Genomic DNA, 13,429 nt, shown 5'->3' on the forward strand with positions numbered 1-13,429 from the left:
GGTGATTCTCCCACTTCGTAAATCCATCAAAGTACTGTATGACCTCAGTTACTACTAAAACGGAAAAAAACGTTTTAATTAACCAACGTTCCCAAAAATACACATCAGAAATCGAAAAACTTTAAGTTGATAATTCACACAAGCAAAGAAAGGAAATTAAAACAGGCAAGGAACGATTATAAAAGAAGGTTAAATGAAGAACACTCACAAATATTCAAGTAAAATGCAATTTCAGCCAAAGAGCAGATAGCAATGTACTTAACTTGATTTTAAATTGAGAATTGTCAGGCTAGTTTCATAAAAGAATACATAAATAAAATTTAAACAAGAACACCCTTATGGCTTCATTTAAAGCAGCAGTCAATAAAATTAATTTGGAATACCAAAATCAATTACATAGAGGCAGGACAAACACTATTCATAAATTACGAACCAGGCTCAACCCTGATAGACAAAAATAACAGTGACATAACCAGTGTAGGTTATTCCCATCGGTAAACTCTGTAACTCAAACCTAAAGAACATAAGGTGAGGAATTCCGCCTGACACAAGACACCTTTTCAGTTTCGTTTTACCCAGACATGTATCAGCACTTTTTGTGCTATCTTCACTGGGTTATTTTATTTTCTTACTGAAAAATTGTTACATATTGACATTCAGAGAAACTTTTTGTACAAAATATTTACGATTGTGTATGAATAAGTGCAAATATTTTATACCTAATGTTTCTCTAAATGTTAATATGTAACAAAAATTTTATAGTAAGAAAATAAAATAACCCACTGAACATAGCACAAAAAGTGCTGAAACATGTTTGGGTAAAGCGAAATTGAAAACATTTCTTGCGTCAGGCGGAATTCCTCATCCTATTATCATAGCAAACACGGACATGAAAATAACTGCAACACCACAAGATGGTTACTAGAGCACATAGTATAAGGAACTCTACTGCACAGTGGACCCCTCCGAACAGGAGTTCGTACAAGCTACAGGTGCTTAACAAATTGGTTCAAATGGCTCTGAGCACTATGGGACTTAACATCTATGGTCATCAGTCCCCTAGAACTTAGAACTACTTAAACCTAACTAACCTAAGGACATCACACACATCTTACAGAGCTCTAGCGCCGTCTTTGGCGAAGACGGAACGTGTATCTCGGGCATGTAAGATGGTACATTAGCATCACCGACTCGGTCGTAGAGCCCATGTCCCACATAATTATCACTACTTGATCGCGGATGGCCATCCTCCAGCTATTGGTGGTCAACGACTGAGAGCGAGCTCATTCGGGCTGCCGTAAGCCAGAGAGAAAGTGAGAGAGAGATCGCCTGCTTCCTGGCCGAGCGCAAAAGAGGCGGTTGCTTAGCTGCGGCCAAAGAATTGTGCTTTCTATTTGATATTGTTTAAAGTGCCAGGACATGGGCACTTACACGTTAGCTTACCAACATTAGTATTAATAATAAAGGGACTGGCAAGGGCATCAGATCATGAGTCTATTGAATTATGATAAATATGAGGCACTATCGAGCAGTATTCCCTGCATGTCTGCATGATTAAGTCACTAACTTAAAGCGTTGGTAAAAGTGTCGGAAATTGAGAATTGTGGAGTATAAAGTTGCAGCTGGCCGGAGCTCGCCGGGCCGGCGTGGGCGGCAGGTAGCGGTGACCGGAAACGCGGGACAATACGGCCCTTTTGGGGAATAGCCCGGCATCCGGAGCCACCTGTGCTGGGCATCACGTGGCGAAGATGGGAATTTCGTTTGCCTAGGGGCGTTATGACCTACTCGATAATTGGGTAGATCTCAGAAATGCCGTTGGAGGGATTTCGGCGATGATACAGCGTTCGACATTGGCCGAAACTGAATATTCTTCCGCCGCGTTTTCGTACGCGTGTGAGACGGGAGAATTGTGGAGAGAGAGGACTTCGCCTTCAGCCATCGAGCGGTACGGACTTGGAGACGGCGTCTTGGCCATCGTCTTCGAAGGGAGATATACGGTCTGTATCGCAGCACTGCACCAACGCGTTTTCCGTGCAGAGTTCTGCAGTTAGATCTCTTTGTGTGTTCAGAAGCGAGATTTTCACCAACGCTCAACCACTTCCAACAACTTACCTAATATTCTTGATCTGGTAGTTATCCTTGCGAGGTGCCGAGTGTTTACCAACGCAGCTGCCGGTAATAGGGGCGCGTAATTGCAAATTGTTAATGTGCCATTCGCAGGAGTGTGTCGGTGGGCAAAGAAATTCACATTTTTTTGTAAATTTTGTCAGTTGTGGGGGATATCAAATTAAAATGCCAATATTACAATTGAATTATCGACTTCATTGTAGCTAGCATTTACCCTGTTACAGTAAGCTTTACATGTACTCCAGTCACTGCACAGCTTGCCCAGACGGACAAATAAGCTTACAATTGAAACAGCGCATGTGTCTCAAATATTAAGTAATATTTTACGAACACATCCACATCAAGAATTAATACGTTTTCGTTCTCACTAACAATTTCAATATTACGATCGGCACTTCGTTCCGTCAACGAAGTTGCGCCATCTGTTACCCCAACCACGGCTGCATAGATGTGAGGAAAAGCTGACCGGTTAAAACCGATACAAGTATTTTAGTTGTGAATAATCGATATTTTTCGGTATTTGTTTGGTCTCGATTATATATCAGTTTGCCACAGCACTGGTGCTAAAATTACTGATTCTTACATAAAACCTTTTTTTTAAAAAATGAGTTTGGCAGGAAGTACCGTGGCTTCTGAAAGATTTGTATCATCTTTTAATGGTACTGATAAAAGGAGTCAACTTACGGAAGAGCATACTGTAGAACGAATATAAAAATATTGGTCAACGAAATTATTCATTATTGACATTTCAACTATTGACATGTAATTGTTCTTGATAAATGATATATTTTGCCTACTTTCTTTTGAATTTTTTGAAAGAACTTTTGATTTTCTTGATAAAAAAATCAATTGTATTCAAATTCAGATTAAATAGTAAAGATACATATTTGACTAAAACGGGTTTTACGTTCGAAATAATTAAAAACTAAGAACTCTGCAACGCTTATTATTTGTCTGTGATTGCTGTGGAGCAGTGAAAGAAGAAGAAAGTTATGGTAACAGTAATGAATTGATAACTTACCAGTTCACTCATAGTTTACAATAGCTCTGCTGCCTGTGCCTACATATTGTACCTTTATCAGTTTTTGCTCTTGGAAACCGCAAACTTAACACGAAAAATTAAGCTCTGGAACTTTAGTTTTCACTCTTTAGGACTGACTATTCGTACAGCTCAAATAGTAGTACGATCCTCGACTGCAACACACATCTGAGCAGAGATTTAAAAAAGTAGAAACGGCAGGAGAATACTGCAGAATTCTTTGGAGTATTCAGCGCTTCACTTGTTTCCGAGAAAAGGTGCGAACGGTGAACCGTCTAATTTTTCTTTTATTTACCTATTTATTTGGTATTTTGATTCTGATACCTAACTTGGACCATGTAATGCGAAAGTCACAGTGAGTCTTAGAATTTTTCGATGCCTATGTTTGTTTTTGGAAATAATAGCAATCAAAAACCGATAATCGGTTATTCCAAAACCGGGTACTCTGAGTGGTTTTAACAGTCACGTCAAACTGGAGATGAAAAAACCGATATAATCGAAAACCGGTTGATTCGGCTTTAACTGTGATCCAGGCCGGTGCATACCGCTAAACTGGTAGTGGCAGCTCGTACGCGCCTTTAAATGACTCGCTAGCTTGCACTGAAAGCGACTTAGAGCATTTATTTATTTATCGTATGGCAATACATATACACATATTACAAAACAACTACATATCCACATCTAACCCGCCAGGTTAGTCGAGAGCGCTAATGCGCTGCTTCCTGGACTCGGGTAGGCGCGCCGGCCCCGGATCCAATCCGCCCGGCGGCTTAAGGACGGAGACCGGTGTGCCGGCCAGTCTGGATGTGGTTTTTAGGCGGTTTTCCACATCCCACTAGATGAATACCGCCCTGGTCCCTACGTACCGCCTCAGTTCCACGGCTCGCAAACATCTGAACACATTCGCACTATTCCATGGATTACACTAGACACAGACAGTTGGGGTACACTAATTCTGTCCCTGGGGGTACACGGTGGCGACAGGAAGGGCATCCGGCCACCCCTTCACTTAACCTTGCCAAATCCGATCATGCCGACCCTGTGTCACTGAGGGAAAAAGTCACAAGCAAAAGAAAGAAAACTATGTGTCAACATCTAAGCTCAGGTCTCTAATATAAAAGAACGCAAATGACAGCAGCTACATATGGATATCAAGCTCTTTTATGTATTTTATCACATCACTCGACGTTGTCAAAAATCTTGGAAAGGGCCCTTGTAGGAGCGTGCAGGAACATGAGCAACTGCCTGCCATTCCGCGCCATAGTCACACGATGATGGTGAAGGTTTGCCTCACTTGCATAGAGTGTCTGCACATCTTCCAGCGCTTGTTGGGATGCGGTTGAAGGTAGTCCCAACTGCCCAAGGCTGGTCGAAACTAGGGTATTTCTTCCGGATGCAAGGCAGTTTCAGGCATAGTGGAGGAGAGTTTTGTTGCAAGCAGAGTTTTCATTCATCGATGGTATTGGATTCAGTTTCCGTGAGAGTCCTGGATGTGATGAGATGTCTAGATGTTTGTCTTTTTCACTCTACAGGGAATACATCGTTCAATATTGGTGAAACGCCCTGTTTCACCCGCAGGACATGACAGGTAGTTGGAATTGTGGAAAGGGGCCAAAATAAGCCGTTGTCAGTTACACACGAACACATATAACTACTTATTTGACCAAACATTACAGTACAAATTCTTGAATTTAGTTATCGGCTGAATACGCCACACTATCTCAAGCCTTAAGGGAACAACCACTTTCATTAAATAAACGGCTAAAAGCCATTAACTCAAAATTCAGACGCCAAAGAGAATATTTAGAGGGCAGAAGGCCTCACGCTAAGTAAGTTCTAAAATTTGGCTGAAGGCCCAAAATCTAACATTTGAAATGCCACAACCTCAATTTAAAGACGGCTAAAGACCCATGATTTAAGACTCAAGGCAAAATTAAATAAAAATACACAAGGCAGAAGGCCTTCTCTTGAATTAGGCTGAAGGCCCCATACAGAGTGTGATGCTCGAAAGACAAAGATCCTTAATTTAAAAACGGCTGAAGGCCCATGACTTAAAACACCACTAAAAACATTTCACCTTTAATTCAAAACCATCGGCTATGCGCCATACAAATACACACAACAGAAAATAAAAAAAGGCAGTGCACCCAACGGCGCTCAGAAGTTTCGGGGGTCGGCCAGCACTTGAAATACTAACGACCACTTAAGTGCGACAGGCAGTCGGCCCAAGAATTCTCCATCCGACGACAACCCAACCAACAGACAGTCAACGGACCCACCGACAAGGTAACTTGCGCTGCACTCGACCAGCACACAACCGGGAGTTCAATGCAAAACGTAAAAAGGCATGGACGCCCACAACTAAGCATACTTCAAGCTGTCAAACCACATACCGTGCTGGACAGCGACAACAAGGCGAGGAAAGGACACTGCCTGAAATTACGTCAACGGCCAGGGCAGGTAACCGGAACGTTAACGGCCACAAGGCAGAAAATTCCGCTGGTGCACTTCAATTGCAAATAACCAAATACTGTTAGACCCCACCGGACGGTGGCTAAACCTTCGCCAACTCGAACACACACGTTGTTGCTCACGGGAATGTCCCAACAGCCAACAACGAGAACCAGACGGCACACTGTGAACAGTCCCGACTTGCTGATAAATTAATCCAACCAGAACTTTTTTGTCCAGAGTCGGTGAGCCATGGATCTCGTAGCAATAGGAGCGGCCCCACACACTCCGACACCGCGTAGGGGCCACCGGTGGGCCCGGCCAAACTACGCCCAGAGGATATTTCCTCGCTGCTCCACGCCAACCGACCGACTGCTCGCATACAACACAGCCGGAAACTATAAGCGCCAGGCCAAAGACAGTACAAGATACGAATGTCGATACACACCGCTGCTGTGTCTCACAGAGAGAGCGAACAACAGCATAATCGCAATCACTGCGAGAAACCAAACAAATAGTAGGATCCAAGATTTAAATCTACGCTTACATGAGCCCAACACGGCTCAATTGGAAGGTCGGTGTTATTAGCAGTCTTCTGGTATTCACGAAGTAGAGCACTCTTCCGCCTGATGTCAGGAGGTGGACTGTGGCTCAAGATAGGTAACCAGTATGTGGGAGTAGGTCGTATTGGCCCAATAACCAAGCGCATGGCCCCGCTGAGTTGTACGTCTACTTCTTTCACATGAGTATTATTAAGCCAGACAGGCTCACAATACTCTGCTGCTGAGTATACGAGTCTGAGCGTTGATAGCTGAAGTGTGTCTGCTGACGATCCCCAACGAGTGCCAAAGTTTATGGAAGTGATGCAAGGGTCGCTTCAAGGCAAATATCGAACGCTAAGAAGCAGAGGCAGCCGGATAATCCTGAAGACACCCTGGCTAAAAATAAATTTGTCACAAGACTCAGTGCAAGAACTGTAAATGAAAACTGTCGGAATGCGACGTATCATTTCTGATGGAACGTCACTATGTGTTACCTAACCGAAGTCCGTTCGCAGCCACCTCTGGTAGCGATGTTACTGGTCGGACCCATGCTGACCGCGCCATCTTACAAAATCACGCTGATAGCCCACTGCCCCCGCAGAGCGCCTCTCCAGTCGACCTGTTCGTAATTATCTCATCCCGACGCGGCCGGCCAATCGGAGGAGCGGCATCAACACGTGTCCAGCGGCGGAGAACCGCACGGCTCATACATATTGATGGGAGGCGGAGAGCAACAGGTGGCCGCCCGGGAGCCGCCGCCTCTTAGGCGCCTAATAAATTGGGTCGGGGGCGGCGGCGCAGCGGGGGCGGCGCGCCTCGAATTAGCCAGCCGCGGCCCCCGGCAGCCGCGACACGCGCGGCTCTAAATTAGCAGCATTACAATACCGCGCCGTAACGAGGGGCGCCCGCCCCGCGACGCTTATTGGCCCCCGGGGTGCGGGTCCGCGGGAGGCGGCGAGGGCACGGAGTCCGGCCGTGGCGCAGCAGCTGCAGCCGCCGGGCCGCGGGCCTTGGGGCGTGGGCGACCGGCGCACTAAGGCGGGAGTCCTCTTCTTCGTCAGCACTCCTCAGCTCACAGTCAATATTTCCATCAACGATGTGTTGTAAGCATGCACTCCACCCACAGCATTACGAACACGATGGAACACTGAACGTCGTGATATTTGGGAGGTAGCTACTGAGGCGTAGCGCCATATAACGATCCTGCCTTGAAGGCGGTTAAGTGGGAGATGTGTCTCAGAGCTGGACAGTGACAGATGGTGACGAGAGACTGGTTGCGCACGTAGTTTATGTATCAGCCGACAGAGGACAGTATTGGATAGGGGGACTGTGATTTTAGTTTCGATTGTGCCCACTAGAGTGCACTAAAGTAATAGAATGTTTTTCATAGACTGTTCTAGTATTTTCATAAAGTGTTATTATTTCTTTTTGTGTACGTAAAATGCTATAAATGTGTTTTAGCAGTATGAATGATGCGTGAGTGTGATTTAAGGTTAATATGAAGATAATTGTTTAACGAGTTATGTAGTAGGATTTAGTGTGGGAACATTTCGAAGAAGTATGGATATGAACAAAGGGGATTTTTGTAGAATAGGTTTGTAAAATAAGTTTATGGTAAAGCGAAAGTTAATTCAAGTATAAATAATAATAGTAAATAACTTTATGCATAAGCAGAACTTCAGCTTATTAGATAATTACGTCGGTAAAAAGTGCAGTCGTGAGGTTTACTATTTTGCGATTGGTTATGGATGAAAAGCGCGGACTGACGCGGGAGAATGTTGTTTTGCTATTGGCTGTGAAGTAACTGACCAGTGGTAAAGCAATATTCTTCGCGCGCCTTTCTCTGCAGGTAGAGAAGACTTAGAGTGTTCTAGAGAAGGGTCGAAGCCTAGCCATGAAACAGATCGGACTTGTGTAGTAGTAGTTCCGATGGAAACGATAAGTTGCCGGATCTAGTAGTGTTTCATACATCAGAAGTGTTGGAAAGTGACGGCATAATTATCCCGATGTGTGTGCAGAAATTTCGGAATTTTTAAGTGAATTTTGTGACGAGAAAAGACATATATTCCGTGTGGCGTATTGAGCAGGTCGGTGGCTAAAAACTGAGACTGTTTTAGGTACCGACAAACTTAATATTTGGCGAGCATTCTCAATCAAAAGCAATCGGTATTTTTGTAGCTATTACGTTTTCGGGAAATGCAACACCATAAACTTGCTAACGTGAGTGAAAGGGATTGTGAGTGACTGTGTTCAGACTAGCACGGGCTTGGCAGTGATACTTGTTCACCTAAGTTTCAGAATATATTAATTGAGGACAAAATTTCCAAACTTTGATTTCGTGTTTCTCCCGAAACGTAGATTAGTGACTTAAATTGCAGCCTGGTTCAGGTCGAAGTACAGTAGGTTTGACTCGGCTTCCCTACTGATGATCTGCTGAGACAATGTTCACAGGTAGGTGCATGTTCGTCGTAGCCCTAAAATGCAATTCACGCAAGAACAAGGTCATCTCATTGATGCGTTACGTGACAGGACGTTCAAAAAGTAATGCAACACTGAAATCTGGTTTCGCAGGACGGAGCGGATCAGGTTGTGGAAAGGGGCCAAGGTCAATTACTGTTAGTTATACAACAACACACACAACTTTATTCCTCAAACCAATGCATAGTTTTCTCTTTAAAATAACAAAAATCAATTCAGGGCTGAGGGCCCAAGAAACTTCTCCAGAGTAACTGATTCCTTTTAAAACACTAGGATTTAGAGTAACGACTGAAGGCCTTACTTAAGTAAAATTGAAATATCTTCTCGGCTAGAGACCGAAATAATATTTAAGATCATCCAAGGAAATTCTTTAAAAGCCAAGAATTTACAAATTCCGGCTCAAGGCCATATTAAGGAAAATTCTAGTTCTAAACAAAACACGGCTGAAGGTCTAATCTTAAAATAGTTGTCATGAAGTTCGGCAGAAGGCCATATACTAAACATAAGACAATATTAATACACGGTTTAACGCCTGGTACAGTACCTGCGACCAAATAAAATGACAATCACAACAACAAACCGTGGTGTTCCAAGGGTCGGGCTGGGGAGGAAACTCTAACCACCGTTTAGGTGGGACAGGCAGCCAAGCGTAACACTAAACAATCAGGTTGCAACACGACCTAGGGACGGTTGAAGAGCCAACCAACAACATAATCAATTCCATCTGTTGCAACCGACCAACTGCCTATTCCAGTACGCAGACAGCATTCATCTGCTCATTGGAAATCACAGAAGCTACACACAATTCGACGTAAACACACTTGCACAAGAACTCGAACAATAGTAAAATCAAACACTATGGAACAATAAGGACAAATCGATTCGACACACAGAGAGTTTCCACAAGTGGTCGGCGACCAAGTACACGCCCGTCCGATGAGACGAACGACCGAACGACCAACCAAGGCCGTCCCCACTCAAGTTATGAGTGTCGGCAACGGTCGGGCGAGTGTTGGCTGTCCGGAGCTCACTGCAGCTCCAACCCGACTCAACTCGATGTTCGGTCACATTTCTCCTCCTTACACGAGGCATCACAACAACGTTTCACCAGGCAACGCCTATCAACTGCTGTTTGTGTATGAGAAATCGGTTGGAAACTTTCCTCATGTCAGCACGTTGTAGGTCTCGCCACCGGCGCCAACCTTGTTTGAATGCTCTGAAAAGCTAATGATTTGCATATGACAGCATCTTCTTCCTGTCGGTTAAATTTCGCGTCTGTAGCACGTTATCTTCGTGATGTAGCAATTTTAATGGCCAGTAGTGTATATGTTGTAGTTGTTGCGGTCTGTCCTGAGACTGGATTGATGCAGCTCTCCATGCTACTCTATCCTGTGCAAACTTCTTCATCTCCGAGTACCTACTGCAGCCTACATCCTTCTGAATTTGCTTAGTGTATTCATCTCTTGGTCTCCCTCTACGATTTTTACCCTCCACGCTGCCCTCCAATACTAAACTGGTGATCCCTTGATGCCTCAGAACATGTCCTACCAACCGATCCCTTCTTCTAGTCAAGTTGTGCCACAAACTTCTCTTCTCCCCAATCCTATTCAATACTTCCTCATTAGTTATGTGATCTACCCATCTAATCTTCAGCATTCTTCTGTAGCACCACATTTCGAAAGCTTCTATTCTCTTTTTGTCCAAACTATTTACCGTCCATGTTTCACTTCCATACATGGCTACACTCCACACAAATACTTTCAGAAACGACTTCCTGACACTTAAACCTATACTCGATGTTAACAAATTTCTCTTCTTCAGAAATGCTTTCCTTGCCATTGCCAATCTACATTTTATATCCTCTCCACTTCGACCATCATCAGTTATTTTGCTCCGCAAATAGCAAAACTCCTTTACTACTTTAAGTTTCTCATTCCCTAATCTAATTCCCTCAGCATCACCCGATTTAATTCGACTACATTCCATTATCCTTGTTTTGCTTTCGTTGATGTTCATCTTATATCCTCCTTTCAAGACACTATCCATTCCGTTCAACTGCTCTTCCAAGTCCTAAGTAGGTAAAAACACAGTATGTCTTCATTACGAAATGTACCATTTACACTGGTACAACAAGTAGTTCGTACAAAGACGTACAGGCTTCTGAACCCGCACTCATCGTATCCACGGCTGGGTGTAAGCAATGAGGAAGATTGTGCCGGTATTTCTTGAGATCTAATAGCCACGGAAGTGGGTAAGGCGCATAAGCGGAGGGCGCCACATTGGGAAGTCAATAGAAAAGAACATTTTGTGAAGCTCACGCTATTCAAAGATTCACTCAACAGGAGTAACGTACCTCAGCATAGTTCGAAGACGGCACGCTTCCTTCTTAATCAAGGCGCCGCAACCACGGACTTCGTCAGTGGGAATAACTTATTCTGCCTCGTGTCCTCCAGAGCCGCCAAGATGAAAAACTTACTCTCAGACACGCGGCCCCATGCGTAGTACGGGAGTCCAGTCGTCCGATAAATCACAGAAATGTCGTACCTCAAGAGCCCTTCCCACTCCGCCGCCTGCCGCCGTTGGACTCAAATCACACACAGATACTTGTTAACGTCGAAACGGATCGCCCTTCGTTACAGGCAAAAATCGCATGCGGAAGACGTACCGCGACCTGTCGACACAGTATGGCTTAGATGCATCGTGTCTTACACCTAAAGAAGGCAGAAAAATGGAAGTAATTACATTTCTCCGCTGGCTGCTTGTAATTCAGGCTGTCTATTAGTTCATTGGCTTGCTTACTTAGCTTAGTATTTCGGCCAACATGTTTTTTCTGTAGTTACAAGCTTGGTAATGTTTAAATGTCACCTAAATTAGACCTAAATACAAACTTCACCTGTCTGTTATTTTTTAACATGTGATTGGGCTTTAAAATAACATTGGAGCACCTAACTTGAGAGTTTATAATCGCGCTTTAGACGCCAACTTTGATTCACACAAATACATACATACATACGAGGGATGGTAAAAAGTAATACCTCCGAATTACGTATATGAAACTCTTACGACGTTTTAAATAAAACGAAAATTATTAACATTTTACTTTTTTATTATTCATGTCTACCTATCTATTCCTCAACAGTCATTTTGGTGAAGAACAAATTTCTCCCAACGAAAGACCTATTTGTTGAGAATGTTTGACTTTGTTGACGGAGCTATAACATCCCCTTTGATTGCACAACCTCTTCGCTAACAAAGTGAGGTCCTCAAAGGTGTTCTCTAAGTTCTGGAAATCAGATGGAGCAAAGTCGGTACCGTATGGAGGAAAATCAGTGATTGAAACCAAGGCGTCGGATTGTTGCACATGTCACAAGAAGGTTTCTACATCTACATCCATACTCCGCAAGCCACCTGACGGTGTGTGGCGGAGGGTATCTTGAGTACCTCTATCGGTTCTCCCTTCTATTCCAGTCTCGTATTGTTCGTGGAAAGAAAGATTGTCGGTATGCCTCTGTGTGGGCTCTAATCTCTCTTATTTTATCCTCATGGTATCTTCGCGAGATATACGTAGAAGGGAGCAATATACTGCTTGACTCCTCGGTGAAGGTATGTTCTCGAAACTTCAACAAAAGCCCGTACCGAGCTACTGAGCGTCTCTCCTGCAGACTCTTCCATTGGAGTTTATGTATCATCTCCGTAACGCTTTCGCGATTACTAAATGATCCTGTAACGAAGCGCGCTGCTCTCCGTTGGATCTTCACTATCTCTTCTATCAAACCTATCTGGTATGGATCCCACACCGGTGAGCAGTATTCAAGCAGTGGGCGAACAAGTGAACTGTAACCTATTTCCTTTGTTTTCGGACTGCATTTCCTTAGGATTCTTCCAATGAATCTCAGTCTGGAATCTGATTTACCGATGATTAATTTTATATGGTCATTCCATTTTAAATCACTCCCAATGCCTACTCCCAGATAATTTATGGAATTAACTGCTTCCAGTTGCTGACCTGCTATATATCGTAGCTAAATGATAAACGATCTTTCTTTTTATGTATTCGCAGCACATTACATTTGTCTACATTGACATTCAGTTGCCATTCTCTGGACCATACGTCAATTACTTGCAGATCCTCCTGCATTTCTGTACAATTTTCCATTGTTACAACCTCTCGATATACGACAGCATCATTCGCAAAAAGCCTCAGTGAACTTCCGACGTTATTCACAAGGTCATTTATATATATTGTGAATAGCAACGGTCCTACGACACTCCCCTGCTCCATGTATGGACGGACCCTTCGAATTCTAATGCGAACGGGGGACTATATTACCCTCAGAATATTTTACCCCGGAGAATGCCATCATCATTTAACTATACAGTAGAGTTAAATACCCTTGGCAAAATTAAAGACTGTAGTTTGACCTTGGTTTCAGTCGTTCACAGCTTCAGCAAAGCAAAACCATGCTGGCTAATACTACAACACCATATCAGTCAGTTACCCAGACTGTCACCCCGGCAAGTAATGGAAAGGTTACTGCCACTCTTCAGCAACTTTAGGCCAACAGATAACCCTCTGTAGTGTTTGCACCGGCCATACAGCAATCTGTATAACTGACGCACACAGCTCATTCCATCTTTGCACGGTGCACGGTTCATGAGGAGCTGGAAGAGTATATTATGTAGGATCTCAGTTTCAAGGTACTTCAATCACGTCGCCCGGAGTGGCCAAGCGGTTCTAGCTGCTACAGACTGGAGCCGCGCGACCGCTACGGTCGCAGGTTCGAATCCTGCC

The sequence above is a fragment of the Schistocerca piceifrons genome, chromosome 2, assembly GCF_021461385.2.
Source record: "Schistocerca piceifrons isolate TAMUIC-IGC-003096 chromosome 2, iqSchPice1.1, whole genome shotgun sequence".
Classification (NCBI taxonomy): domain Eukaryota; kingdom Metazoa; phylum Arthropoda; class Insecta; order Orthoptera; family Acrididae; genus Schistocerca; species Schistocerca piceifrons.